The sequence below is a fragment of the Nomascus leucogenys genome, chromosome 15 (assembly GCF_006542625.1).
Source record: "Nomascus leucogenys isolate Asia chromosome 15, Asia_NLE_v1, whole genome shotgun sequence".
NCBI lineage: Eukaryota > Metazoa > Chordata > Mammalia > Primates > Hylobatidae > Nomascus > Nomascus leucogenys.
In genome coordinates this window covers 49,400,644-49,427,922 of record NC_044395.1, presented here as the reverse complement: position 1 = coordinate 49,427,922, position 27,279 = coordinate 49,400,644, and the positions used below count along the sequence as shown (strand labels likewise).

The 27,279-nt window shown below is 35.5% G+C and overlaps 1 protein-coding gene across 3 annotated transcripts in view; it reads left to right on the top strand.

The window, feature by feature from the left end:
• Nucleotides 1-27,279, top strand: part of TMEM135 (transmembrane protein 135) — a 273,418-nt gene that overhangs the window by 131,501 nt on the left and 114,638 nt on the right. The gene's annotated exons all lie outside the window — the stretch shown is intronic.

Here is a 27,279-nt window from a genome sequence, read left to right as displayed (position 1 = left end):
GTCAGGTTATAGTGGGTTAGGGAGTGAGTGAATGAGAGGTGAGGATGAATAAGATTTTACACATGTATACCTCTTTTTTCAGGAAGGTGGGTGGTTTCAAGAAGAGAATTAAAGGACAGTATCAAGAGAGAAAGCTCAGGGGTTAAAAAACAGTGCATCCCATGCATATAACAACTTTCTCTCTTTTCTTATTGTTTAAAGTGTCCCATTAGCCAGTGCTGAATGCAAATCTGGCTTTAATATTAATATAATATACATGCTAGCAGTCCTTTTGATATAATTTTCAGTAATGGATTGTAAAATCATCAAGTGAAATAACATTTAATAGGCAGAATCACAGTTGACCGTAAAATCTCTGAGACTAATGAGAGCACATAGGGCATTGGCTAACTCCAGATTGCCCCAATTGAAAGCACTTTACCATTGCCTCACCCTTTCATTTTAAAATATTTTCCATAAAATGTGGGCCTAATCCATCCTACCTACATCCTATATCCCACTTGTGAGACTTTTAACCTCATTTAACATTGCTAATTTTGATAGAGTTCTTTTGTATATCTAATGGAATGCTCTTAAGACAGTTGAAACCCTTCATTTCTTGTTATTTTTTCACTGACTGTTGCATTTAATAAGTATTTGGTGTTCATTATGAGAATACAGAATGAAGAAATACGTGATTATTATAACTTTGAATGCCTTCTATAATCTTGGAAACTTATTAGATTTTAAAAAACAGTTTTATTGTGGTATAATAACCATAAGTTATACTCACTGAAAGTGTATAATTCAGTAATTTTAAAATACATTTATGGAGTTGTACAGCCATAATCAAATCTAGTTTTTGAATATTTCTATCACTCTAAAAAATATTTGTTGCTATTACTTCCCACTGCTATTCCCAAGCCCAGGTAACCACTAATCTTTTTGTCTCTTTTTTTCCATTTCCGCCCTCTGTGGGTATATTGTAATACCGTTCTGACACTAACTGCCCATCAGTTAGTATCAGACTCCACAGGTTTAAGAGTTTAGCCCTCCAGAAGTCAGTTCATCAATTCAGATGCCAGCCACAAATGCGGAACATTCATGCTTCTGATGACTGACTATAAAATTGGAGATTCCCAAATTTATAGATTCAGTAATTCTCTGGAATGACTCACAGAGCTCACTAAAAATGTTATACAGTTTTATTATAAAGGGTACACATAAGACAAGGTTTGGAAGGGACCTGGACCTAAAGCTTCCATGCCCTCTCCCTGTAGAGTCAGGGTACATTACCCTCTCTGCGTGTCAGTGTGTCCACCAAGCCTCAGTGTTCAGAGCTTTTATTGGGGTTTCAGTATATGGGTGTGATTGATTAAATTATTGGCCATGTGATTGAACTGTCTCCAGCTCCCCTCCTGTCCTTGGAGGTGCTATTGGCCTAGAGTTACAACCCTCTAATCATGTGTTTGGTTTTTTTGGTGACCAGTCCCTATCTGGGAGCTATCACCATGAGCTGCCTCATTAGCATAGCAAAGACAGTACAGTCATCTATGAAATTTCAAGGGTTTTTGAAGCCTTGTGCTAGGAACCAGGAACAAAGTCCAGATATATTTTTATTATGCCACAATCTAAACTCTCTTTTTCTGAAAATTTTATATACATGTAATCATACAATATATGCCCTTTTGAGCCTGCCTTCCTTTCCTTAACATAATGCGTTTTGTTTTTTTGAGATGGAGTCTCACTCTTTTCCCCAGGCTGGAGTGATTTCAGCCCACTTCAGCCTCTGCCTCCCAGGTTCAAGCAATTCTCCTGCCTGAGTCTCCTGAGTAGCTGGGACTACAGGGGTGCACCACCACACCTGGCTAATTTTTGTATTTTTAGTAGAGAGGGGATTTCACCATGTTGGCCAGGCGAGTCTTGAACTCCTGACCTCAAGTGATCTGCCTGTCTCAGCCTCCCAAATTGCTGGGATTATAGGTGTGAGCCACCATGCCTGTCCAACATAATGTTTTTGGGGTCCATTCATATCAGTACGTTTTTTCCCTTTTCATGATTGCATAGTATTCCATTGTTTGGATTACATTTTGTTTATGGACATATTAATTGACCATTTGGATTATTTCCACTTTCCAGTTATCAAAATTGGAGAGAAGTCTTTGGGTTGACAGATGTTTTAATTTCTCTTGGCTTGATACCTAAATGTAGAATTGTTAGATCATAAGAATAATGCTTAAAAAAAAAAAAAGTAGTTGTTCCATTTTACATTCCCACTTGGCAGTGTATGAGGGGTCCAGTTTGTCAGCATCCTTGCCAACATTTGGCATGATCAGACTATTTTATTATAGCCATTCTAGAAATGTATGGTAATTTTTATGGTAATTTTCATTTCCCTAATGACTAGTGATGTTGGACTTCTTTTCATAGTGCTTATTGGGCATTTGTATATATTTTGTGAAATGTCTATTAAATTTTTTTGCCCTTTTTTCATGGAGTTTATTGTCTTATTACTGAATCGCAGGAGGTGACTTTGAAAAATTTTTCATTTTGGATCAAATCTTTTATTAAATATAGGATTTGGGAATATATTTTCCCATATCGTGGCCTGTGTTTTCACTTTCTAAATAGTGCTTTTTGAAGACAAAATGTTCTAAATTTTGATGATGTTCCATTGATTAATTTTTTTTTCTGTTATGAGCTATACTTTTGCTATCATATCCAAGAAATCTTTACCTAGTTGGGGGTCACAAAGATTTTCTCCTTTGTTTTTCATTTAGGTCTGTGATCTGTTTTGAGTTTACTTTTAAATACGGTGTGAGATACTCTGGTTTCTCTTCAGATCATATAAGTCTTTGTTTCACCTTTTAAATACGGTTTGAGGTGAAAATCCAAGTTCATTTTTTAAATTTTTTTTGCCTGTGTGTATTCAGTTGTACCAGCAGCATTTATTGAAAAGCCTATCTTTGCCCATTGAATTGCTTTGGCATCTTTGTTAAAAAACAGTTGACCATAAATGTCAGGGTTTATGTCTAGAATTTTTGTGGTTCTGATTCTACTATTATGGAGCAAGACTGTCCCGTGCATTCCAACTAAAAACCCTGGGCAGAATACACAGCACAGCTATTTGAGGTCTCTGAAGAGTACATAATAGCAGGAGGTTCAGGATGCAGTTCCAGCCTGGAGGTGTGACTGATACTGGCAAGTTTTCTGTTTTTTTTTCTGTTGTTGTTGTTGTTGTTTTCTCTCCCCTTTTCCCCTTTTTTTTTCTCCCAGCTTGGACTCCAGGGCATCTTATTCTTGGTCTGCACAACAGATGCAGACAGAAAAATCCTTTTTCTCTGTTTATAGTCAGAGTACTGGAAAGTAGGGCCCCTGTGTGAAGGAGTCTGTGTGGAAAATCACTGTTTTCTTTGTGTTTTGTATTCTGGTTTTTGTTTTACTTTTCTGGTGGGACCCCAGGTAAGCCTTAATCATGAGGCCGTTCCCCTGCAATGGTGGTGGCGGTGGCAATGGCAACTATGCAGGCATTTAAAGCAATGAAAGACAATCTTTTTCTTTGACCAGATAAACTGGAAAAATGGGCCCCTGTAGCCCAAAGAATGAGGGGAGAATATCTGTTAGTTTTTGCTTTTTTCTCCCTTTCTTGCCACTTCTCCCCAAGGCAGATGCAGTTGCAGAAAGTACATGAGTGTGTGTGGAGGCAAAAACACCAATTTTGTAGCCAGAGAATTAAGACAAGGGGTCTAGGAGACAGATAGTGTTGGGGAAATTATGGAGAGGAAGTAGGTAGAGAAAAAGATGACCTAAATCTGTGCATGAAGACCCAGACTCATCCCTAAGCTGAGCATGTGTGGAACTTTTTCAAGGAGATGAAATAAAAAGTTTGGTAACTGAACTACCTTGTAGACCACCGTCTTTGTCCTAGATTGGCTTTTAGGTGACACATATGAGGATAGAGTGAATATCACTAAAAAGACTTGGGAAACTGAATTGGCTTTGAAGTCACAGCCCACCAGGTAGGTTGGGACTTGTGGTTTGAACCTAACAGGGTTGATTGTCAACAACAACAAAAATATTAAAAATGAAAACAAAAACAAATCCATTCTCCAGAGGACCAGATGCCTTTGGCATGACCAAGAGTGTCAAAATGCAATATTCAAAGTCTCCCTCCCCTTTCTGGGATACACTCCAACATTACTGGACATAACCAAGACTCAGGGAAATCATCAACTGCTGTAGGAAAAACAGCAGCTAACAAATGCCATTCCTAAGATGACCTGGATGCTGGAATTATAAGACAGAATTCTTAGAGCAGCTATTGTAACTGTCCTGTTGAAGTCAGAGCAAACACTTTTGAAGTGAGGGGAAAGAATGAAGTTCTCAGCAAGGAAAGTAGAAAAAGAGCCAAGAGAAAATTTTAGGATAGGAAGTAGCAATAATCCAAATATATTAAAATACTAAAATACCTAAAAATGTTCTAGATGAGTTCAGTAGCAGAATGGAGGGGACAGAAAAAAGATTAAGTGAAATTGAAGAAAGGGCAATAGAAACTACAATATCTGAACAATAAAGATAAAAGACAATAAAATGAGCACAGCTTAGAGATCTATGGGATGATAGAAAAGGTACAACAATTATGTCATAAGAGACCCAGAGGAGAGGACAAAGAGATTGGTACAGAAAAAATACTGAAGAAATAATAGCTGAAAACTTTCATCTTTGGTGAAAGACACATTTACAGATTCATAATATTCAGTAAATTCCAAAAATGCCAAATATCGTGTGATTCAATTTATATGACATTCTGCAAAAGCAAAAACTGTAGACATGGAGACCCAGATCAGAGTTTGTCAGAGATTGGAAGCACAGGGAAGGGGTGATTACAAAGACTGAATGAGGGAATTTTCTGAGTGATGAAACTGTTCGGCATAGTGATACTAAAATGGATACATGACTCCATGCATTTGTTAAAACCTATAAATTATAGGTTAAAACTTATAAAGTAAATTTTATTGTAATTAAAATATTAAAAAGTAATTCTTAAGATAAAAAAATGTACTGAGAGCAGTAGTGCTCAGAAGACTTTGGTTGTAATGATTTCACCTGGTGTATTGAAGATTAAGGAGCACAATTAAAGAGGCTAGTTCTACAGATTCATTTATGAGAATTGAATCATTGTAGTTTGTGTTTCTATATGATGATAAGCTATTCAATTTCCTTTTGAATGAGGGTGCCTTTTTTTTTTTAAAGAGAGAATTGTTTTCATGGAGTGTATTTGAAATGAGGGTAAGCCTTAATATTCTCTTTTTTTTTTTTTTTTTTTTTGAGACGGAGTCTCGCTCTGTCGCCCGGGCTGGAGTGCAGTGGCGCAATCTCGGCTCACTGCAAGCTCCGCCTCCGCCTCCCGGGTTCACGCCATTCTCCTGCCTCAGCCTCTCCGAGTAGCTGGGACTACAGGCGCCCGCCACCACGCCCAGCTAATTTTTTGTATTTTTAGTAGAGACGGGGTTTCACCGTGGTCGCGATCTCCCGACCGACCTCGTGATCCGCCCGCCTCGGCCTCCCAAAGTGCTGGGACTACAAGCGTGAGCCACCGCGCCCAGCCTAAGCCTTAATATTCTTATTAAAGTGTAAGAAAAAGAACTTGAAAAGCATTTGCCAAAACTAAAAATACAGAACAATATTTTTATATGTAATATCTACTAGTATCAATATGAAGTTTCTACATATTGCCTTTTCATGAAAAGTTGTTTAGTGTGTTTGCATTTCAAATGAAATGTACGTTTTTTATTTTTTATTAATATTAGGTGTGGACAGTGTATATTGTGTGACCTACATGCTATTTTAAACAGATTCTGCACTCAAATTAAGATAAGAAAAAGGAACAAAAGCTCTCTTTTGATTGTGTTTAAGTTATGGTTTCTTGTCCATTGCCCAGACTTGTAATACTGGACCTTCTTCATCTATTACAGGTTGTTGAATATAATCTGTAATAATTGTATATACCTAGTTATGATAAAATGATTTAAATGGTAGCGCCTTAACTAAGGTGCTGTGAGTGGTAGATGATGAGAGATATGTGTTTGTGAGCAGAAATTTGAATCTCCTTGCATCACTAACATCTAAGTATATGGCAAATACAATTTCTATTTGCTTTTCTTCTTTCGCAGTGTTTGATTATTAAAACAATTGACCTTAATGTTAATATTATGGAGATGTCTGAAGGTACTTTCACTTACTACTTTTTATTTTACTTGGTGGAAGATCAGATTTCCTTTATGAAATATTTTTTTCTCTAGAAAATTTTTATGTTTTTTAACTGTTTTCTAGACACAGGTGAATGTAATAATAAATAAGCTATGGTTTCTGCTTTCATAGATCTCACTTTTAAAATTGTTTCATTTGTGTTTTTAAATTTTTCTCTTGAATATTTACTGCTAAATATTTTAAATGTGATTTTCTTTGTTTAATGGCCTACTTTTATATAGAATATAACTAGAATTATATTTATCTTATGATCTTAGTATGGTATTAGATGGAATTTTTAATCATATGCATATAATCTGTTAGGATTTAATTACTTTTAATTCTAGTAGAACATGTTTCCAAGAGTTGAGGTTAATGGAGGGCAATGAGAGAAAGCTATTGATTGAAGCTGAAAGCTCTACTGTATCTGAATTGTAGCTGTCTAAATTACTGATTTTTTAAAATTAACATGAGTTGGTAATCACTAATTTTTTTTTTTTTTTGAGACAGAGTCTTGCTCTGTCGCCCAGTCTGGAGTGCAGTGGCTCAATCTTGGCTCACTGTAACCTCTGCCTCCCGGGTTCAAGCAATTCTCCTACCTCAGCCTCCTGAGTAGCTGGGATTACAGGTGTGTGCCACCATGCCCGGTTAATTTTTGTATTTTTAGTAGTGTTGGGGTTTCACCATGTTGGTCAGGCTGGTCTTGAACTCCTGACCTTGTGATCCACCTGCCTCAGCCTCCCCAAGTGTGGGGATTACAGGCGTGAGCCACCATGCCTGGCTATCACTAAAATTTTTTTGTTATTTGTTTTCTCTATACTCAATAGTAAAGTTAAAGGTAAGTTAAATTTAGCTTTTAATGCTGTAATTCCTAAAACACTATTTTCAGAAAGGACATTACGGTTAAATTGTCTGATAAAAGTAAGGTGGATTTCTTAGGATAATTGAAATGTATGCATTGACACTAAAACTTGTGAATGGACATACTTTCTATATGCTATGTGTTTAAAAATTCTGGCCAGGTGCGGTGGCTCATGCCTGTAATCCCAGCACTTTGGGAGGCTGAGGTGGGTGGATCACCTGAGGTCAGGAGTTCCAGACCAGCCTGGCTAACACGGTAAAACCCCATCTCTACTAAAAATACAAAAATTAGCTGGGCGTGGTGGCGGATGCCTGTAATCCCAGCTAGTCGGGAGGCTGAGGCAGAAGAATTGCTTGAACCTGGGAGGTGGAGGTTGCAGTGAGCTGAGATCATGCCATTGCACTCCAACTTGGGCAACAGAGCCAGACTCTGTCTCAAAAAAAAAAAAAAAAAAATTCCAAGAGTTAAACGAGTATTTGCCTTTTTCGTTCTAAGAGCATGTTCAGTGAACATTTTCTACTTAGAAAAATTTTGCAATATATCTTTCAAGTATTTTAGAATGTTTTAAATTCATAAAGCACTTAGTGTCATAGTTCTTTTGTTTGTTCTTTTAGAATATTATATGTGAAATTAAAACCTTGTCTCTGATTTGTTTTGTGAATTATCTCTGATCCAAAGAATTCATCAAAAAATTAAAGAATGGGTATATGAATATCACATGTTTATTGTACAAGAACTGTTTGATTTTTGATAGCCTATTTAATATTACCTGAATAATTGGATTAATTATTTTATTTAACAGTTTTCAGCCTTCAGTAGTAATAGAGTATGACTTTTAATGTTGGTCTGGGAAAAATGCATCATGAGGAATTAATCTGTAGTTTAGACTAAGAAAATGGCTTTTGGGTAAAAAATTCATAGAATGAAGGATCTGACAATTTACTTTAGGTCTTTAAAAACAAAGTCAATACATAGTGAATTTTAGAATATTTCTGCTTAGCTCATATAGTAAATGAAGGAGTTTCTAGTGGCAAGTATATTTGAGAAACTGTAGACATGACAAATTGTGTGGGCTTTATGTGTATTTCATAGTGTGTGTAAGATGCCCCCCTCTTTTTTTCCCTTAAATAGTATTGTGTTATGTAAGAGACTCTAAATATAATGAAATCATTTTCTTTATTCTGTATAGATTACTTTTTGTATTGAATGCCTGTAGCTTCTAGCACAATGCCTGGAATGTTGACGTTGTTACATACTCTTATAAGTTAACATTGATTTATAAGAGTTTAATGTACCCAAGATGGAAGTATTAACACACGTTGGTTTACCTTTGTGAAAACCCAGTATGGCAAACGTCCTCTTTGCTAAATAAAAATTTAGGGTGCCATTTTGTATACTGTAAAATGATTTTTCAGTTAAAATTTCTTTTTATTTTAGAAAATTTTAAACTTATACAAAAGTAAAGAGGATAATCCCCCAGTGTAGCCATCATCCAGTTCTAATAATTCTCACTGATTGCCAGTCTTCTTTATATCCCTAACCACTACTACCTTCCCTCAATAATTTTGAAGTTAATTTCAGACATCATATCACTCTATGTAAATATTTCAGTATGTATCCTTAGAAGATAAGGACTTTCCTTTTAAAAATATAAACATAATGCTATTCATCTCACTGAAAAGTTTTTCCTTATTATCATATTTAGTCAGTGTTCACATTTTCCCAGTCATCTCTCCCTCTTGTTTGTTAAAATCAGAATCCAGATAAGATCTATATATTCCAGTTAGTTAAGATCTTAAATTTATTTGAATTGGTTGGTTGCCCCTTCATCCCTCTCTCTATGGTTTCCTAGAAATTTATTTATTGAAGAAACCAGACTGTAAAGCTTCTCACAGTCTGATTTTTGCTGATCCTTGTGGTATTCTTTCTTGGTTCTCTGTATTTCCTGCAAATCAGTAATAGATCTAGAGGCTTGATTAAATTCATATGTGGTGTTTGTTTTTTTCCTCCTCTCAGAAATACATCATAATTGGTTTTGTATACTTCCATGAAGAGACACATAATATCTGGTTGGCTTTGTATGTCTTGTTAGCAGTCATTGGTGATGATTACCTATCATTACTTATGTTTATTAGGCTTGCAAAATGGAGATATTCTTTTATCAGTTAGAATACTTGTGTAAAGGGAAACTTCTATTCTTCAACTATTTGGTTGCCTTTCATATGGGAAAGATAGGATAAAGTCTTGATTTTTCTCCCTTTATTTAACATTATTCAAAATGATGCATTAGTTTATAAAAATCCTCAAAAGATGAGTAATGAGGTTTTATAAATCATTATTAGGAAATCATAGATTTAAACATATTTTGTGTGTTTCAATCCGTTGTAGTTATCCCTCTTTTTTTTTTTTTTTTTTTTTGAGACAGAGGTTCACTCTGTCACCAGGCTAGAGTGCAGTGGCATGATCTTGGCTCACTGCAACATTTGTCTCCCAGGTTCAAGTGATTCTCCTGCCTCAGCCTCCTGAGTAGCTAGGACTACAGGTGCGTGCCACTACATTCAGCTATTTTTTGTATTTTTAGTGGAGACGGGGTTTCACCGTGTTGGCCAGGATGGTCTCAGTCTCTTAACTTCATGATCTGCCCACCTTGGCCTCCCAAAGTGCTGGGATTAAAGGCGTGAGCCATCGTGCCCAGCCGTAGTTATCCTTCTTGAAGGTAAAGTTGTCCCTTCTTTGGCCAGTGGAAACCTCTACAAGTTGGCTTCTGAATCCTTTGGCTATAACCCTAGTAGTAGTCTGGTAAGATAAGAGGTTCTAGGTTCATCTTGTATAGCTCCTGGCCCCAGCTACAATCAGCCATTTCCCCAAGGGACTGTTGTTAGTTCACAAAAGGATTTTTAACTTATATAGTGTTTTATTATTTAAGAGTTACCCATACCCCATGAATTAAAGTTTACATTTGATATAATTTTGATTGTATAGGATATAGGAGTGGATGATTTTAAAAGATTTGTGCACTGTGAAGTTAGTAGTGTGGGATTTAGTTTTCCCCTTGAGAAATCTGTTACTTACAATAAAGTTCATCTTTTTTTTTAATAAAGTTTATCTTGAAAGCGGATTAAAATTTTTCTCATGGGAGATTTGAATAATTCACATTATAATACTCATTTAGCCTCATATATATTTATTAAAATTATCTCAATAGTAGGAAAATATAAAGATTTATAAAATTATGATTTTGATTGTGAAACATTTTGAAACTCAGCAATTAGAGTCACCTGATTTATGGCCTAATTTTTTTACTCTGTGACATCCCACATTTTGATTTAAAATTGGTGGAGGAATGAACAGAAAGTGATTTTGTAAAACAAGAGAGGGAAAATATTAAGGATAATAAGGATAATAAAACAATGTTTGTAGGGGATGCACTAGAAAATATAATTATTGTGTAGTTAATACTATGGGTACTTTGATTTTATGATTTATAATCAGGTGGGTCTTATCTAAAATAATAGTTTGACCAAATGCTTATGATTAGCTAAGAATATTTTACTTTATCCTATTGGGTTCCCAAACTTATTTTGACTTTGAGATTTTAAATGTTTAGTGCTTGCTTTGTGTCTCATGGGGAGCTATGTCAAGCCAAGTTAAGAATTCATTAATAAAACTCTTACAGTTTATTTCCCACAGAGGGTTAGCTTGAACTCATATGCCAGAGGTTACATAGCGGTACTTCACAGAAAGTCTCCACGGTAAAGAGCAATAAGTTAGAGGGGCCAGCAGGGAAAGTATGTGTACTAAGTTGACCATGTGGAATACCTGAGGCCAGATTCTGATTAATGTGTTCATGTGAGATGAAAACAGGGAATGGATAAATAGTTACTGTTTGTCATAAAGTATTATGGTTGGGTTAGAACACTAACTGCCAAATCTAATAGATCCTATTGAACTCAATATAACCCTCCCATGGGCTTTGGGGATCTTGCAGATCAAGACCTTAACTGTCATGGATCCTCAAACCACACTCTCTTTGTGCCCTAACAAAATGTAGTTTGTTGTAATGATTGTGTGGTAAGATGAGCTGAAATATGCTGTGCGTGTATGTGTCTGTGTGCACTTGTGTGTGCACGTAGTTGCCATTAAATTTCCTTAATGCTTATAGTACTTCGACTATTGAGAATCTTTTGATGGTATTTTATAACTTCAAATCTTAAAGATTGGAACATTTTTCAGCCAAATTGTAAAATTGTAAAGAAAACATCTAGCCACCATCCAATTACAACAAATTCTTGTTGTTTGTGGGAAAATAAGCAAAATCGGATTCTTTTACCGTTCATTCATCTAGTACGGAATATTACTTATGCCTGGCTAGAAGCTGTTTATTTGCCAGTCTTTCAAAATTAAATCTTCTTAGACTATATTATACTTTGAGACCCAGTTAATGTTGTCTTATCTGTCTTTGTTTAGAAAGAGAGTTTTGTGTTTATGCTACAGGATATTTTGCTAAAGATTATTTATTCAGAATTCCCACTTACAAGTTCAGTGTTGAACAATGAGAGAGAGAGAGCTCCCTTACAGAATCCCCTTTGTTGTGATGGTGAAGTTCAGCAGATCGCTATGTGGTGTTCTTATGCTTGTTTCTTTAGGGTGTTGTAGAGGAAGCCAGTGTAGTTTGTACGGTCATATTTTTGTTCATACGCCACCCCTCAGTCTCATACAGAGGGCTTTATGATAAAGTCTTGGAGTTTCCCTAGGTTAATTGAATTGAACCAATTTGAATTCAAGTCTGAAAAAAATAAGAAGTTATAGCCTAGCTTTCTGTATTTTGTCTTGTTTTATTCACCCTCTTTTTACCCCTATCTTGTCCTTTAATGTTTCCACTGGGTAGCTAAAAAATAATAGAAGTGGCCTGGGCGTGGTGGCTCATGCCTGTAATCCCAGCACTTTGGGAGACCGAGGTGGGTGGATCACCTGAGGTTAGGAGTTCGAGACCAGCCTGGCCAACATGATGAAACCCCCGCTCTACTAAAAATACAAAAATTAGCCGGGTATGGTGGCTGGCACCTATAATCCCAGATACTCAGGAGGCTGAGGCAGGAGAATCGCTAGAAGCCAGTAGGTGGAGGTTGCAGTGGGCCAGGATCGCGCCATTGCACTTCAGCCTGGGTGACAAGAGTGAAACTCTGTCTCAAAAAAAGAGATTATAGAAGCAATATACACTACTAATACTTGAAAATTTCAAAATATGTAAAAATGTATAAAGTAAAAAACGAGTATCCCTGTGTTTTCACTCTTTTCTATTCTTGCCTTCTGGATTAACCACTGTTAATGGTTTGATGTATCCTTGACTGTTTTGTATTCATCTATATGAGCATTTGGTACATGTGCCAGTTCAACTTATTCTTCGTAACTATAATATAATTATTCTATAGTATAGTTATACCATAATTTATTTACTCATTCTCTTGTTGTTAAACGTTTGGGTTGTGTTCAATATTTCATGTCTCTAATAATGCTATTCCTTACTTTTCCTTTTCTCTTTCCTTTCCTTTCTTTCCTGCCTTTTCCTTTTCCCTTTTCCTTTTCCTTTCCCTTTCCCTTTCTTTTTCCTTTCCCTTTCCTTTCTTTCCTTTCTTTCTTCTCACTCTGCCTCCCAGGCTGGAGTACAGTGGTGTGATCTCAGCTCACTGCAACCTCTGCTTCCCGGGTTCAAGCAATTCTCCTGCCTCAGCCTCCCAAGTAGCTGGGATCACAGGCATGTGCCACCACGCCTGGCTAATTTTTATATTTTTAGTAGAGACGGGGTTTTACCATGTTGGCCAGCCTGGTCTCAAACTCCTGACCCAAGGTGATCCACCTGCCTCAGCCTCCCAAATTGTTGGGATTACAAGTGTGAGCCACCACGCCCAGCCTCTCAGATATTTCTTAATTGATAGAAGCAGTTAAATTTGTACAGTGATGAGGATGGCAGACAGAATATCTTCTCATGGGTGGCATCCCACTGATTACAGATTTGTTTGACAAAAATATTTATAGAACTGGGAAGTATACATTCTGTAACTGCTATTAAATAGATTTAAAAAAATTAGGGTAAGTACAGTGCCTCACACCTGTAATCCTAGCACTTTGGGAGACCAAAGAGGGAGGATGCTTGAGCCCAAGAGTTTGAGACTAGCCTGGGCTCAACATAGTGAGATCCCGTCTCTACAAAAAAAAAAAAAAAAAATTGACCGGGCATGTGCCTGTAGTCCCAGCTACGTGGGAGGCTGAGGTGGGAGGATCACTTGAGCCTGGGAAGTTTAGGCTTCAGTGAGCCTTGATTATGCTTTGCATTCCAACCTGGGTGACAGAGCAGGATCCTGTCTCATAATGAATGAATGAATGAATAAATAAATAAAATACATAAAAAATCATTTGGAAAGTCCAAAGACAGAACAGTAGATACAAAATCAGCACTTTTCTTTTTAAATCAATCATGTAGAAAAAGAAACTGCTTTATGATACTTTTGAATCTGATTTCTAAGAGAACTCTTACAAAAATCTCATATACTTTAATAATCTTGTGAAATAGGTTTTACTTGTCAAATTCTTTCTTGCTTCTTTATAGATTTTCCTCCAGACTTCGAAGCTCTTACTACTCCCTGATAAACATAATCAGCATCTCTGTGAAGTACTGTCACTGACTACTTCCACTTTATTTTTGGTTGCTATCTGTGAGGATTATTATAGATAATGCCATGGAAAACAGAAAACCATCTGGTTAAAAGAGAAGTAGTGATAATGATGCTGTTCGGTGAGAGAGGGAGAGAGAAGGAGAGAGAATTTTAAACAAGAATCAAGCAAATTTTTCTTAGTTTTTTTCTTTTTCAATGGTGTTTTAATAATTGGAAAATTTGAAACCTATAAAATACTTAGAAGTCTTTTGAAATTTCTAATATATTTTTAAAAAGGTAACTCTTTGTAGGTATTTGTTGGCAATCACTGTGAGACAAGATTGCCTTAAAAAAACAAAAACTTTAAAGTGCTAGGTAAACTATTTGTCATTAATGTTAAGGAAGCTAGCATTAATATGAAGGAGATTCCTGAAGGTTACCAGTATCCCAGAATCAGAGCAGAAGGTCCTTGGAGAGTGACCTGAAAGAGAAAGACAGCAGCAGATATTTGATGTCTTCTTGATTTTCTATTGTGGTCTAGGTTGTGTAACCAATGATTATTTTTGCAATAGATATTTCTCGATCTTACTATTTTTTTGGCTTCACGTATACTTAAATTGAATAGTGTATTCACAGACAATATACTATTTTAAAATTTTCTTTGCTCATTACCAGTTTTTGGATAATATATATTTGCATATCGACATAACCACTACTTTTATTTTACTTGGTTCATTAACTACAGTTGTTTTATTCTTTATTATTCCATACTATAGTTTACTAATTTGCAACATATGTTCTTATCAATCTTCTGAAAATCGCTCATTCACATAGCTGTTGACACAAAACTCTAATTCCTTGCCGGCTGGTTGCAAGGAGGCCTTAGTTCCTCACCAGCTTGACTTCTCCGTAAGTTTGCTTCGTCCTTATGTCCTCTAGAGTGAGTGTCCTAAGAGAGGGCAAGGAGGAAGCCACAATGTCTATTATGTCCTAGTATCAGAAGTCACACACCCTTACTTTGGCAGTATTTTTTTTTTTTTTTTTTTTTTTTTGAGACAGAGTCCCGCTCTTCCGCCCAGGCTGGGGTGCAGTGGCATGATCTCGGCTCACTGCAAGCTCCGCCTCCTGGGTTCACACCATTCTCCTGCTTCAGCCTCCCGAGAAGCTGGGACTACAGGTGCCTGCCACCACACCCGGCTAATTTTTTTGTGTTTTTAGTAGAGACGGAGTTTCACAGTGTTAGCCAGGATTGTTTCGATCTCTTGACCTCGTGATCCGCCTGCCTCGGCCTCCCAAAGTGCTGGGATTACAAGCGTGAGCCACCATTCTATTCATTAGGAGCAATTCACTAAGTACAGTCAACACTTAGGGGCAGGGAAGAATTAGATTCTACTACCCTTGGAAGGAAGAAGTAAAGAATTTGTGGGATATATTTTAAAACCACGATGATCATCATATATGATTTCTAAGAATTTCCTGTTAGTGTCTATTATTCGGAATTGTTTGCAACAGTGTTGATAATTGATATGTGTTGCATAGTTTCTTTTTGACTGCCTTGTTTTTAGGTTTGGGGATCAGTGTTATATACTCACTTTAAAGAAATAACTTAGAAGTTTTCCTTATTAGCTGTGTTTTTGGAATAATTTTAAAGTAGCATTGGACGTTTATACTTTTAAAAAGTATGCTAGCATTCTCCTGAGAAGTTATCTGGACATGGGGCATTTTTTTGAGAGCTCTATTACTGGTTTTTCTATTTCTTTTGTTTCTTTTCTTTTCTTTTTTTTTTTTTTTTTTTTTGAGATGGGTCTTGCTCCAGGCTGGAGTGTAGTGGCATGATCTGGGCTCACTGCAACCTCCACCTCCTGGGATCAAGCGATCCCCCTGCCTCAGCCTCCCGAGTAGCTGGGACTAAAGGCAAGTGCCACCGTGCCCAGCTAATTTTTTTTTTTTTTTTGTACTTTAGTAGAGACGGGGTTTTACCATGTTGGCCAAGATGGTCTCGATCTCCTGACTTCGTGATCCGCCCACCTTGGCCTCCCAAAGTGCTGGGATTACAGGCTTGAGCCACCTCTATTTCTTTTATAATTGATTTATGTAGATGTCTTTCTTTCTTAAGGCCATTTCTGGTACCAATTTCAGTATTTTTTAGGTTAAATTTTAAAGACAAATTTATATTCAGAAGATTGTTTCTTTTTTTTTGCTATAAGTCAATGGGAATAAAATGAATTACATATTTATGTATGTTATATATAGGCAAACGTCAGAAGTTTATCAGTTCTTTAAAGAGAAGTAAACTTGTTTTACCCATGTTTGTGTTTTAACTTGTTTTTGAAGGCAATTAGGTAAATTCTTCTCTTTGAAGTCAGTAGTTGCTGTAAGTATGGAAATAGAGAAGGGAAAACCTAACTAAATCCAGTGTACTTAGAGCTCTCATGAAAGTCAATGTTGTGGCATTTTTTTTTAAAGGAAATTATAGGTATCTTGCTAATTTCTTGATACTGTGTCATGAGGTTGTCTTTTACATAAACTCATAAATGGATGAATATCTTCTTACTAAAATGATGCATGTGTATGTTACTTAATGAATGCTTGTTTCTATCTTTTTAAACTTTTAAAGCCATATCAGCATTATACATTTTGCTTTCTAGAAACAAAGCATGCGTTTTATTAAAGTGTGAAACATACATTAAAAATTTAGTCTCTTTATGTGTTATCTGAAGGAAGCTTATTAAAATCTGAATTATGTTTGTTTTACCAAGAAACATGAGTATTCTTTGCAAGACATTGAATGCAAATCCAACCATCCAAATTTAGGTAATTTATTTACTGTCAAATGTCTTTCTTTCCTTCTCCTCTGTCTTCTTTCTCTTTTTTTTAAATATGATTCTGACAAGAATGATGAATTTTAATTTGTATGATTGAAAAAGTCATTTTCTTTCCTTCCTTCCTTTCCTTCCTTCCCTTCCCTTTCCTTCCCTTCCCCTTCCCCTTCCCTCCTTCCTTCCTTCCTTCCTTCCTTCCTTCCTTCCTTCCTTCCTTCCTTCCTTCCTTCCTTCCTTCCTTCCTTCCTTCCTTGTTTTTGAGATGGAGTTTTACTCTTGTTGTCCAGGCTGGAGTGCAATGGCATGATCTTGGCTCGCCACAATCTCCGCCTCCCGGGTTCATGCGATTCTCCTGCCTCAGCCTCTCGAGTAGCTGGGATTACAGCTGGCTAATTTTGTATTTTTAGTAGAGACGGGGTTTCTCCATGTTGGTCAGGCTGGTCTCGAACTCCCAACCTCAGGCGATCCACCAGCCTTGGCCTCCCAAAGTGTTGGGATTACAGGCATGAGCCACTGTGCCCGGACGAAAAAGTCATTTTCTTACTTCACACGAGTAAAAATTGTTTTTGCATGCCTGTTATTTTCATCCTACAGTTGCTTGGAGTGTGCCTCTCAATGTTGATGTTTGATGTTATTAATAATGAGTAAAATTTGAAGACATTTAAAGAAAAGCATTTAGGTAATAGTTTATGGTGTTTTTTTAAAAACAGTATATATTATCTGTGTGAGACTATTTTATGGCAGTTATAAACTTGTATGGAATGATACCATTTTGTTTGCTAGAATTATTACCCAAGAAAACAAACCAGTTTTTAAAATCTTCCTTTATAATTTTAGTGAGAGAATAAAATTATGTTAGAACAATATTTGTGACAGATTTTGGGGGAAATATTTTAGGATTTTGTGCTAAAAAGTGAATTGTGACAGTCATCATCCTTTGCAATGGCAAAATGTCTGCAAATTCTGAACTTAAATATTCAATTAAATATTGCAGGTATATTCATATTTTAATTTGATATGCTTAAAATAAAAATGAAGATTATTAAGGTTACATTATCATTTAACACATTTTTAAAAAAGTTTCTAAGAAATTAACTTAGTTTGGCACAGATGCTGAGGAAATACTGTTAAAAAGTGATCAAGTTCCAAAAATTTACATGTTTATTTTAGGATATGCAAATCTTTTGGTCCTAAAAATTGTTGTCATTTTTCTACATGAGGCTTAGACGCCTGGCAGTAGACTGTTTTCTTTTTCTTTTGTGTATAGTGGGGAATATTATTTTTAGGGCATTTGATGGGGGGAACCTGAAATTGAGGCTTAGTTTTACAGGAATATCTTTTTCGAATTGTCAGGAAGTAGACTTCAAATATACTTATGTACATTCTAGCCACTTATTCAGAATTTCCTGACCTTCGGATAAGATAGAGACCAGAGCCAGTGAAATTTTCAATGAAACATGAACTTTTAGACTTCAACGCATAATCTTCCAAGTGGGATAATGCACTGTGTATGTTTAGTGGCTTGTAAAAGTATTTAGAATTTTTTAAAAAGTTACTTTCCAAAATGGAATTTAAATTACTTTAAGAATGGATACATATTTTGGATCTCTTAACATTTGCTAATGTTAAATATTGGTGTTTATAAATTAGCAATTTAGAGCATTGGGGAGATACTGATGAAGCATAGTTACATTTCTCCTAATGAAAAAAAATTAGCAAAACTTATAGTACCAAAATAAAGGAAATTCAGATATAGGCTATCTTTGTCTTTAGACAAACAACATTAAAATTTTTACTTTTTTTCTTTAGAAGTTTCCTGATATAAACAGAAGGTGCAATAGCTGCATGAGTACATATTCTTTTAATTTAATGCAAGAAATTCTAATTCAGCATAAAGGTAAAACGTATCAGACTCTCATACAGAGTATTGTGAAGTAGTATAAATGGAAAAACACTAAATTCCTTTGTGTTGTCCCATAAAACAGGAAGCATCTTAAGCTATTGGATGCCTAAGTATTTGTATATCAGAATCTAGAAAGGAGATGGTAACCTGTAATTTGACATTAGATACAGAATTGTCTCTGAAGTTACTAAGTGCAATTTGCTAAATTTCTTCTATTGATACATTTCTTTATGATGGGACTTTCCAATTCTGTTAAAATTGGTAGTTTTTTATTATTGTCATGGTTTACTTATGGCCAGTATGGTTTTATGTGTAGCTTGGCAAAAAAAAAAAAGATGTCACTTGAGGCTATGGGTTGGCATGAGTCTAAGTTTAAATCCTAATTTCATATTTAATTATTTGATGTATGTTTTGCAAATTCACTTATTAGGGATGTCATATAAATACAATGCTACTTAGAATGAAAAAGTTACTAAAAAGTTTTTTTATTTGTATGTTATCAGAGAAGAAAATTTGTATTTTATTTATTGGGAAAACAGTTAAATTAATTCCATCTCAAAATCCATTTAGAAAATATTCATCTATTTTTATTTTTAGTTTTTGGATACTTTTTTATTTGTATTTTTTAGGTGCATAATAGTTGTAAATCTTTATGGGCTACATGTGAGTATTTCTTACACGTAATGATCAAGTCAGAATATTTGGGGCATCCATCACCTTGAGTGTTTATCATTTTTATGTGTTGGTGTCATTTCAAGCCCTCTCTTCCTGTTATTTTTAAATATACATAATATTATTGCTAAATATAGTCACACTAGTCTGCTATCAAACATCCTTCCAACCATCCTCCTCATTTCTATTCTTTATGTGCATGAAATTTAACGTTTTTTAGTTCACATATTTGAGTAAAAATGTATGTCAAAATCCATTTTAAAATTTATTTTATTACACATTTGTATTAGGGTACCTCTTTTAGATCTATTGTTTTTGGATGGAGGGTTTTGGCATTCCAAGAGCTGGAACCTTGGAAACCCTTCAAAACCCTTAGAGTATTCTAGGGAAAAACAAAACAGAACAAAACAAAATCAGCAACAAAGAAGTTAATAAGGGTACTTTCTGAGCTGAAAATGTCTGTTGTCTGAGGTTGTTTTTTGTTAGTTGGTTTTTCCTTCCCTCTCCTCATCGTTCCCTTTCTCCCCTACTCCTCCCTCCCCTCCTCCCTCCCCTCTCCCCTCCCCTGTCTCTCATTCTCCTTTCTTCCTCTTCCTTTCCGTCTCCTCTTTCTCTCCTCTCCCTCTCTTCTCTTTTCCCTGTTTCCTCCCTCCCTCTCTTACTTACTCCAATTTCTTCCCTCCTTCTCTTTTCTTTTTTTTTGCAATGGATGAACAAGTGATGATTCAACATGTACCATGTAAAGGCACTATACCAGGTGTTAGAGACAAGTATAAATAATAGAAACAACAGTTTAAAAAGATGCTTAGAAATGAAGAACGTTTGACTGAGTTTCTAGTTTTATAAATTCAGTAAACAAATATTGTCTTCTGTGTCTTTTTTTATTTTGCTAGGCGCTAGGGGTTTTCTTGCTCTCAAGAGGCTTATATTTTAAATCTATGCAGTGCTATAATAGAATTATGTACAAAATGCCATGGAAGTTTACAGAAAGGAGCATCTTAGCCTTAGAAAATATTAGTTATACTCTGAATTGGAAGCCTAGTACAGACACCTTGTATTATGAATAGTTATTGCTGTGGCTCACATCTGTAATCTCAGCACTTTGGGAGGCCGAGGCAGACAGATCATGAGGTTAGGAGTTCCAGACCAGCCTGGCCAACATGGTGAAACCCCGTCACTACTAAAAATACAAAAATTAACTGGGCGTGGTGGTGGGTGCCTGTAATCCCAGCTACTCGGGAGGCTGAGGCAGGAGAATCGCTTGAACCCGGGAAGCAGAGGTTGCAGTGAGCTGATATTGCGCCACTGCATTCCAGCCTGAGTGACAGAGCTAGGCTCCGTCTCAAAAAAAAAAAAGTAAAAGAAATTACAAATTTCAAGCTTACATTTTGGCACACCCAGCCTTACTACTATCCCATTTGTCAGAGTAACGTCAAAGGCAGTATTCCAAGGATGGATTTAGAAGTTGAAATTATGTAAAGATTTAGAAGCCAAAACACATTTAGACTTTTATGTGGTCCTTCCAATATGCACTTTATTCTGTACTGTGTTTGTTTGTTCTCACATTGCTATAAAGAACTACCTGAGACTGGGTAATTTATAAAGAAGAGAGGTTTAATTGGCACATAGTTCAGCAGGCTATACAGGAAGCATGGCTCTGAGACCTCAGGAAACTTACAATAATAGTGGAAAGCAAAGGGGAAGCAGATAGGTCCTACATGGCTGGAGCAGGAGGAAGAGAGTGAAGAGGGAGGTGCTACACACTTTTAAACAAACAGATCTCATGAGAACTGTATCACAAGACAGCACTAGGGGGATGGTGCTGAACCATTACAGACTACTCCCATAATCCAATCACCTCCCACCAAATCCAATGTCCAACGTGGGAATTACAATTCAACATGAGATTTGGGTGGGGACACAGAGCCAAACTGTATCATGTACTAAACTCTATACACAAATTAATTGTTGTTTCTGCCTTCAAGCTGTTTACTGGATTGACTTCTTGGGCATCTAGAATCAGTATAGGTTTTCTTAAATAACTTTTATTACTATTATTTAGCATAACTTTCTATATCTCACAAATCAAGTACTGTCTCTTCCCTTCTTTCCTCCCTCCTCTCCTTTTGGTAGTGAATAATGGGTTTGTCAATTTTGATTGTTGATATAATAACAGACTAAATATTTTTAGAAATCTCCCCATAAGAGGAAACTTATTTGTTAAAGCACTCAGTAATATGGTATATAAATGTAAAATATTAAATTACTACAGTTGTATAGGTCAATGCAAAAAATATTGATTAAAATTCACAGGGCATATGAAGATTAGAAGTCATTGTCCCTCTTCTTCCAGGATCTTATTTCTAGTTGGAAGGCCAAAAAGTATTTAAGAAATTTTAATACAATGCAGATTTTAATTAGTGCAATAATAAAGTAGCTTCTAGGTTTGGGGATAGAGTGATAAATTTGTTTCCTTTAAATTCTAAACTTTGTGCTTTTACCAGTACTTTGAAGAAATTTGGAATTAAAAAAGAACAAAAGAAGATTGGAAACTTTAATAAATCTATTTACTGGAGGTTGTGTAGGAGTGTACTAGAAAGTAAGGTTTAAAGATTGAGATTAGAGTTTGGCAAGACCTTAAATACCTTACAACAAACTCCAATTGGTATGTCATTCATAAATAGTGAGACAAATAAGTGAACTAATACTGATCAAATGTTTGTACATTATAATGGATTGCTCTAGGATATACAAGCTTGGATCTCTACTAGTAATTTTTGTAGATCAATATATGTATATATATATATATATATATCTGGATAGTCTGCTTTTTGTTGCCATGTCAGAGTAAATAATATTATATATTTACTTTTTAGCTTCAGAGACCTTAGGGAAAGCACAGTTGTTCAGTATAAAGGAAATTAATATGGGCATTAATTTTTTGCTACTAATAATTTAAAAACACAATTCTCTGTATGATGAGTCACAAGAATGTTTTATTTTATTTTATTTATTTTTTTGAGATGGAATCTTGCTCTGTCACCCAGGCCTGAGTGCAATGGTGCAATTTGGGCTCACTGGAACCTCCACCTCCAGGGTTCAAGCGATTCTTGTGCCTCAGCCTCCTGAGTAGCTGGGATCACAGGTGCTCACCACCATGCCCAGCTATTTTTTTTTTTTTTTTTGGTAGAGACAGGGTTTCACCATGTTGCCCAGGCTGGTCTTGAACTCCTGACCTCAGATAATCCACCTGCCTCGGCCTCCCAAAGTGCCGGGATTACAGGCAGGAGCCCCCGCGCCTGGCCTATAAGAATGTTTTAAAACATGACGTGAATGGCCAATACCGAGAACATAGGAAACCTCTTCACTTAAAGACAAATCATTAAGAAGGGAAATCCTAGTGAAGCATTAAGATTTGCATTTAATCTAACTTATGCTGATCATTTTACAACAGAATTGTATCTTTGAATATTTTACTTTCTTAGCTTTTGTATTTCTTTAGCTATTATCTCATTTTCCTTGACCAAAGATTCACAATTTTGGAAGAAAATTCAAATGAATACTTTGACTTCATTTTTGGGGAGATAGTGAAGATACATCCTTTTATTTTTTACAAATTCTACCTTCTATTAAGTATATATTCTATAATATTTATTAAAGATATATTCCAACTTCTGTTAAGTGTTTTCAGTTTTCTTTATAAATAAATAAAGTACCTGACTGTGAGAAGTATAAAAGACTTAATTGGTGACATTTTAATGATATGATAGAGGAAAGACTGATAAGTTAAAGCCTTTTGGTTATTTTTTAATAAATTAAGAATGGCTTACTTAATATTTAGGGTATAAGACAAATAATAACTCGTAAGATGGCTTTGTGAATTATGATTTTTCAAATAGTAGCAATATATATCTTCTTAAAAAACCTTTAACAGTTATAATTTTTTATTCACAACTCCGTATTCCAAAAATCAGTTTTTGAAGTTAATAACAGTTAGTAGTTCTTATAACGACATCATCATATTAAATCCAGAAAGTGAACCAATAGTAAATACTTGTTAAAATCTGTCCAAGTACAGTGTTTGGAGATAGCGTGATAAGTTGAGTTTACTAATAGTATTAGTAATCAGTTGTTAAAAACTATCAAGTCTATGTAGTATGTTGCTCCCGTAGCAGACTGTTTCCACTAAAAGCCTGCACCAATGGAATGGAAGGCATAGGCAATTTTTATAGATACTGATCTGAGGACTTTTGGCAAAATTGTTGTCAATTAATGAGATCACTTGAAGTCATGCCATATTTGAAAACAAAAGTGGAGACTTAGCATGAAAATGTCATTATTTACTTGGTAAAACATAAAGTTGTATTTTTGAATTAATTTGTTTTTTAACTGTAGAAGTGTCTTCAAGCTATTGTTTTTTAAATCACAGAAACAAGCGTTTCTCTGCAATTAGACATGTCTTACCTATGAGCATGCACTTATGCCACTTTATAAACAGACTGATTTCATTAGAGGAGTATAACTTACAAGTGTAGGTTTTCTCTCTGTGTTTAAAAAGTTTTTTTAAATTATTATTATTATTTTTTTAATTTTAAGTGTTACGCTGTAATGTGATACTTTTCTGTCAACACTTTGTTGGATAGGAACATCAGTTTATACAAGCTATGGTGTAAAAACAAGTATTTGCTTGAAGTGCATTGCTTTTTTTCCCCTATATTTTGAAACAATTGTGAAATAGTATAGAAACTACCTTTTGAGAAAATTCATAATCCGGTACTTTAGTGACTTTGAATTCATCTAATACTTTTCTTATATTCATCCATATCTTTGATATTATATAATATTGGTATAAATGACCTTTTACCACAGTTACTACTTGAGTAAAGATAAATTATTAATTTATATTTTGAAGGAAAATACTTTCAAATCTTAGCAATTATTCTTACTCTTTCAGCTGTTTTTGCTGAAATAGTATGACATTACATTGGAAATTTTGGGCTATTACTTGATAATAAACTTAATTGTTTTTTCAAAAAGCTATTCATAAAGAAGGGAACACATTCAGACTACCTTTTGTAGTCTGAATAATGTAGCACTGAAGATAGAGAACTTTCTTAGAGTCTAGACACTGGGAACTCCTTGTGCAATGCTTTTACAAGTGGTTCATGTTTCTGAAGAGGGTAGGTTAGAGGGAGTGTTAAGAGGATGGAAACCTCCTTGTATTGACCTCTCTGAGACAGTGCGTTCATGTCAAAAACTAATCAAGTGCAGCTGCAAGATTAATTGTGTGAGGAAGCTGTAAACATAGAAAACTATGGCCTCTACCCAGAGCTCTGCTTTATAGACAAGCATTCACTTTAGAACTGAACCTGAATGAGCAATAATTTGCTCACTTGAGCATACAGTGGTAGTATTTAAAAATTACTGAGCTTGTAGGGGATGAGGTAGATACATATAGATTTCTAGTTGAGGCATTTGAGGAAAGTAGAGTGGGTCTGAGTAAAGGAGAAGATGGAATAAAATAACTTGGGTTTGTGGCTGGGAGCGGTGGCTCATGCCTGTAATCCCAGCACTTTGGGAGGCCGAGGCAGGCAGATCACCTGAGGTCAGGAGTTCGAGACCAGCCTGGCCAACAAGGTGAAACCGCATCTCTGCTAAAAATACGAAAATTAGCCAGGCATGGTGGCACGCGCCTGTAATCCCAGCTACTCGGGAGGCTGAGGCAGGAGAATTGCTTGACCCTGGGAGGCAGAGGTTGCAGTGAGTCGAGATCATGCCACCGCACTCCAGCCTGAGCAACAGAGTGAGACTCCATCTCATAAATAAATAAATAAATAAATAAATAACTTGGGTTTGTAAAGCCATTAGAGAAATTTGCCATTATTAACCTTTGAATCTTTTAGCATTGTAAACTAAATGGAATTTCTTTTTTTTTTTTTTTTTTGAGATGGAGTCTCGCTCTGTCGCCCAGGCTGGAGTGCAGTGGCGCGATCTCGGCTCACTGCAAGCTTCGCCTCCCGGGTTCACGCCATTCTCCTCCCTCAGTCTCCCGAGTAGCTGGGACCACAGGCGCCGGCTACCTCGCCCGGCTAATTTTTTATATTTTTTTTTTAGTAGAAACGGGGTTTCACCATGTTAGCCAGGATGGTCTCGATCTCCTGACCTCGTGATCCGCCCGCCTCAGCCTCCCAAAGTGCTGGGATTACAGGCGTGAGCCACTGCGCCCAGCCTAACTAAATGGAATTTCAATTTAATCTTCAATATGGTTTGCTTCTTTCTGTAAGTTTCATTAATAATTGTTAAAAAGCTCTCATTGAAATTATAATTATTAGTAATTTTCACTCAATAATTATAGTCTTAGATAAGTAAAGTAATAATTTAAAATTATGGGATGATAGTTAACTTTTAATTTTAATAGGAAATAGCTTACTCACCTAAATAGTTGTAATTAATAGGAACCTTCACAGGTTTTAGACTCTTCTAAATACATCCAAAAATGTAATAAGAAAATAATCTAACTGTATAGTTGAATTATCTTGTTATGATTTTGGCAATCTCGGAATTCAAGATGGTCAAAGTTATAAAATGATTTCTCTGTAAAGTATATAGGTAATTTTGCGATTTCCTTTAATTTTTCTTCTTTATTAACAGACCTTATTTTTAGAGAAGTTTTAGGTTCACAGCAAAATTAGGTGGAAAATAGAGAAACTTCCCATGTAGAGTTCCAAATACAGAAAGGGTACCCTGCTCCCCAGTGTGCACAGACTCCTCCATGATCAACATCCACTCCAGAATGATACACTTTGGTACAAACCTTACATTGACACATCATTATCATTCCATGTCCATAGTTTACATTAGGATTCACTCTTGGTATTGTATCTTCTGTGGGCTTCGACAAATGTATAATGACATGTATCTACCATTATAGCATCATACAGAATAGTTTCGCTGCTCCAAAAATCCCATGTCCTGTACCCGTTGAGCCTTCCCTCTGCCCAAACCCCTGAAAACCATTGATCTTTTCACTGTCTTCATATTTTTGCCTTTTCCAAAGTAAGTTATAGATGTAAATGTATGGTATGTAGCCTTTTCAGGGTGGCTTCTTTTACTTTAATATGCATTTAAGACATTTAAATATTTAATAGTATGCATTCTTCCATGTCTTATCTTAGTTGGATTGGTCATTTCCTTTTGGTGCTGAATATTAATCCATGGTATTCTTTTAACTTTTAGGAAGGGAAGAAAGCTTATATATGTTAGCACTGTTTTTTTTTTAATCTCAATTTCCATTTCTACTAAGTACTGTTATTCCTGTTTGTACATGAGGAAGATGAGGTACAGAGAAGTTATATAACTTTCCCAAGATCATATTGGTAGGAATTATAAATTCAGGATTTGAAACTGGAAGCTCTTGCTCCTGATACATCATCCTGTCTTGGAGAAGGAATATGTAAAGCATATATAAAATCTTATGTATTGTAATTTTAAGTACAACTTAATTTTCGTTAGAAATACTGTCTTTTTACATCCTTCATGTTCCATTTTTTTCTGTATGGAAAATAAGTGGCTTTTGGAAAATTCCAATATGATGAGTTTGTATAGTATATATTCCTATTTCACTGAAGTTTTAACTCAGGTCTCGTAGATGCAGTTTAAATTTCACCAACTTTAAGTTTTCATTCAATACAAAGTAACCTTGTCTTTCATCCTTCAGTAATCTTGTGATTATACATCTTTGTTGAGGCAGTCAGTGAATAAAGCATGGTAATTATTAAGGCCATTTTTAAGACGCCCACTAGTTGGAGTTAATTTTATCATATGATGGCAATTAATGTTAGCTGTACATTATAAAAGCCCCTGCTTTGTGAAATGTGAGGAGTGAATTTGGTGTTTAACATGCCTTTTTTCTACTTCATATTGTTAGAAAACTGACATGAAAAATTACATCCATAATAAGTAGATTGAAAAATCTCATTTAGTTTGCTAACATATATTAATACTTATTCTGCACTAAGCCATCCAGGAACTTTGTTTTAATGTCCAGTAAATATGTATTTCATATATATCATTTTATAATGAAATCTGTCTTATGATAAAGATTTAAACATACACACACACATACATATATGCATTCAC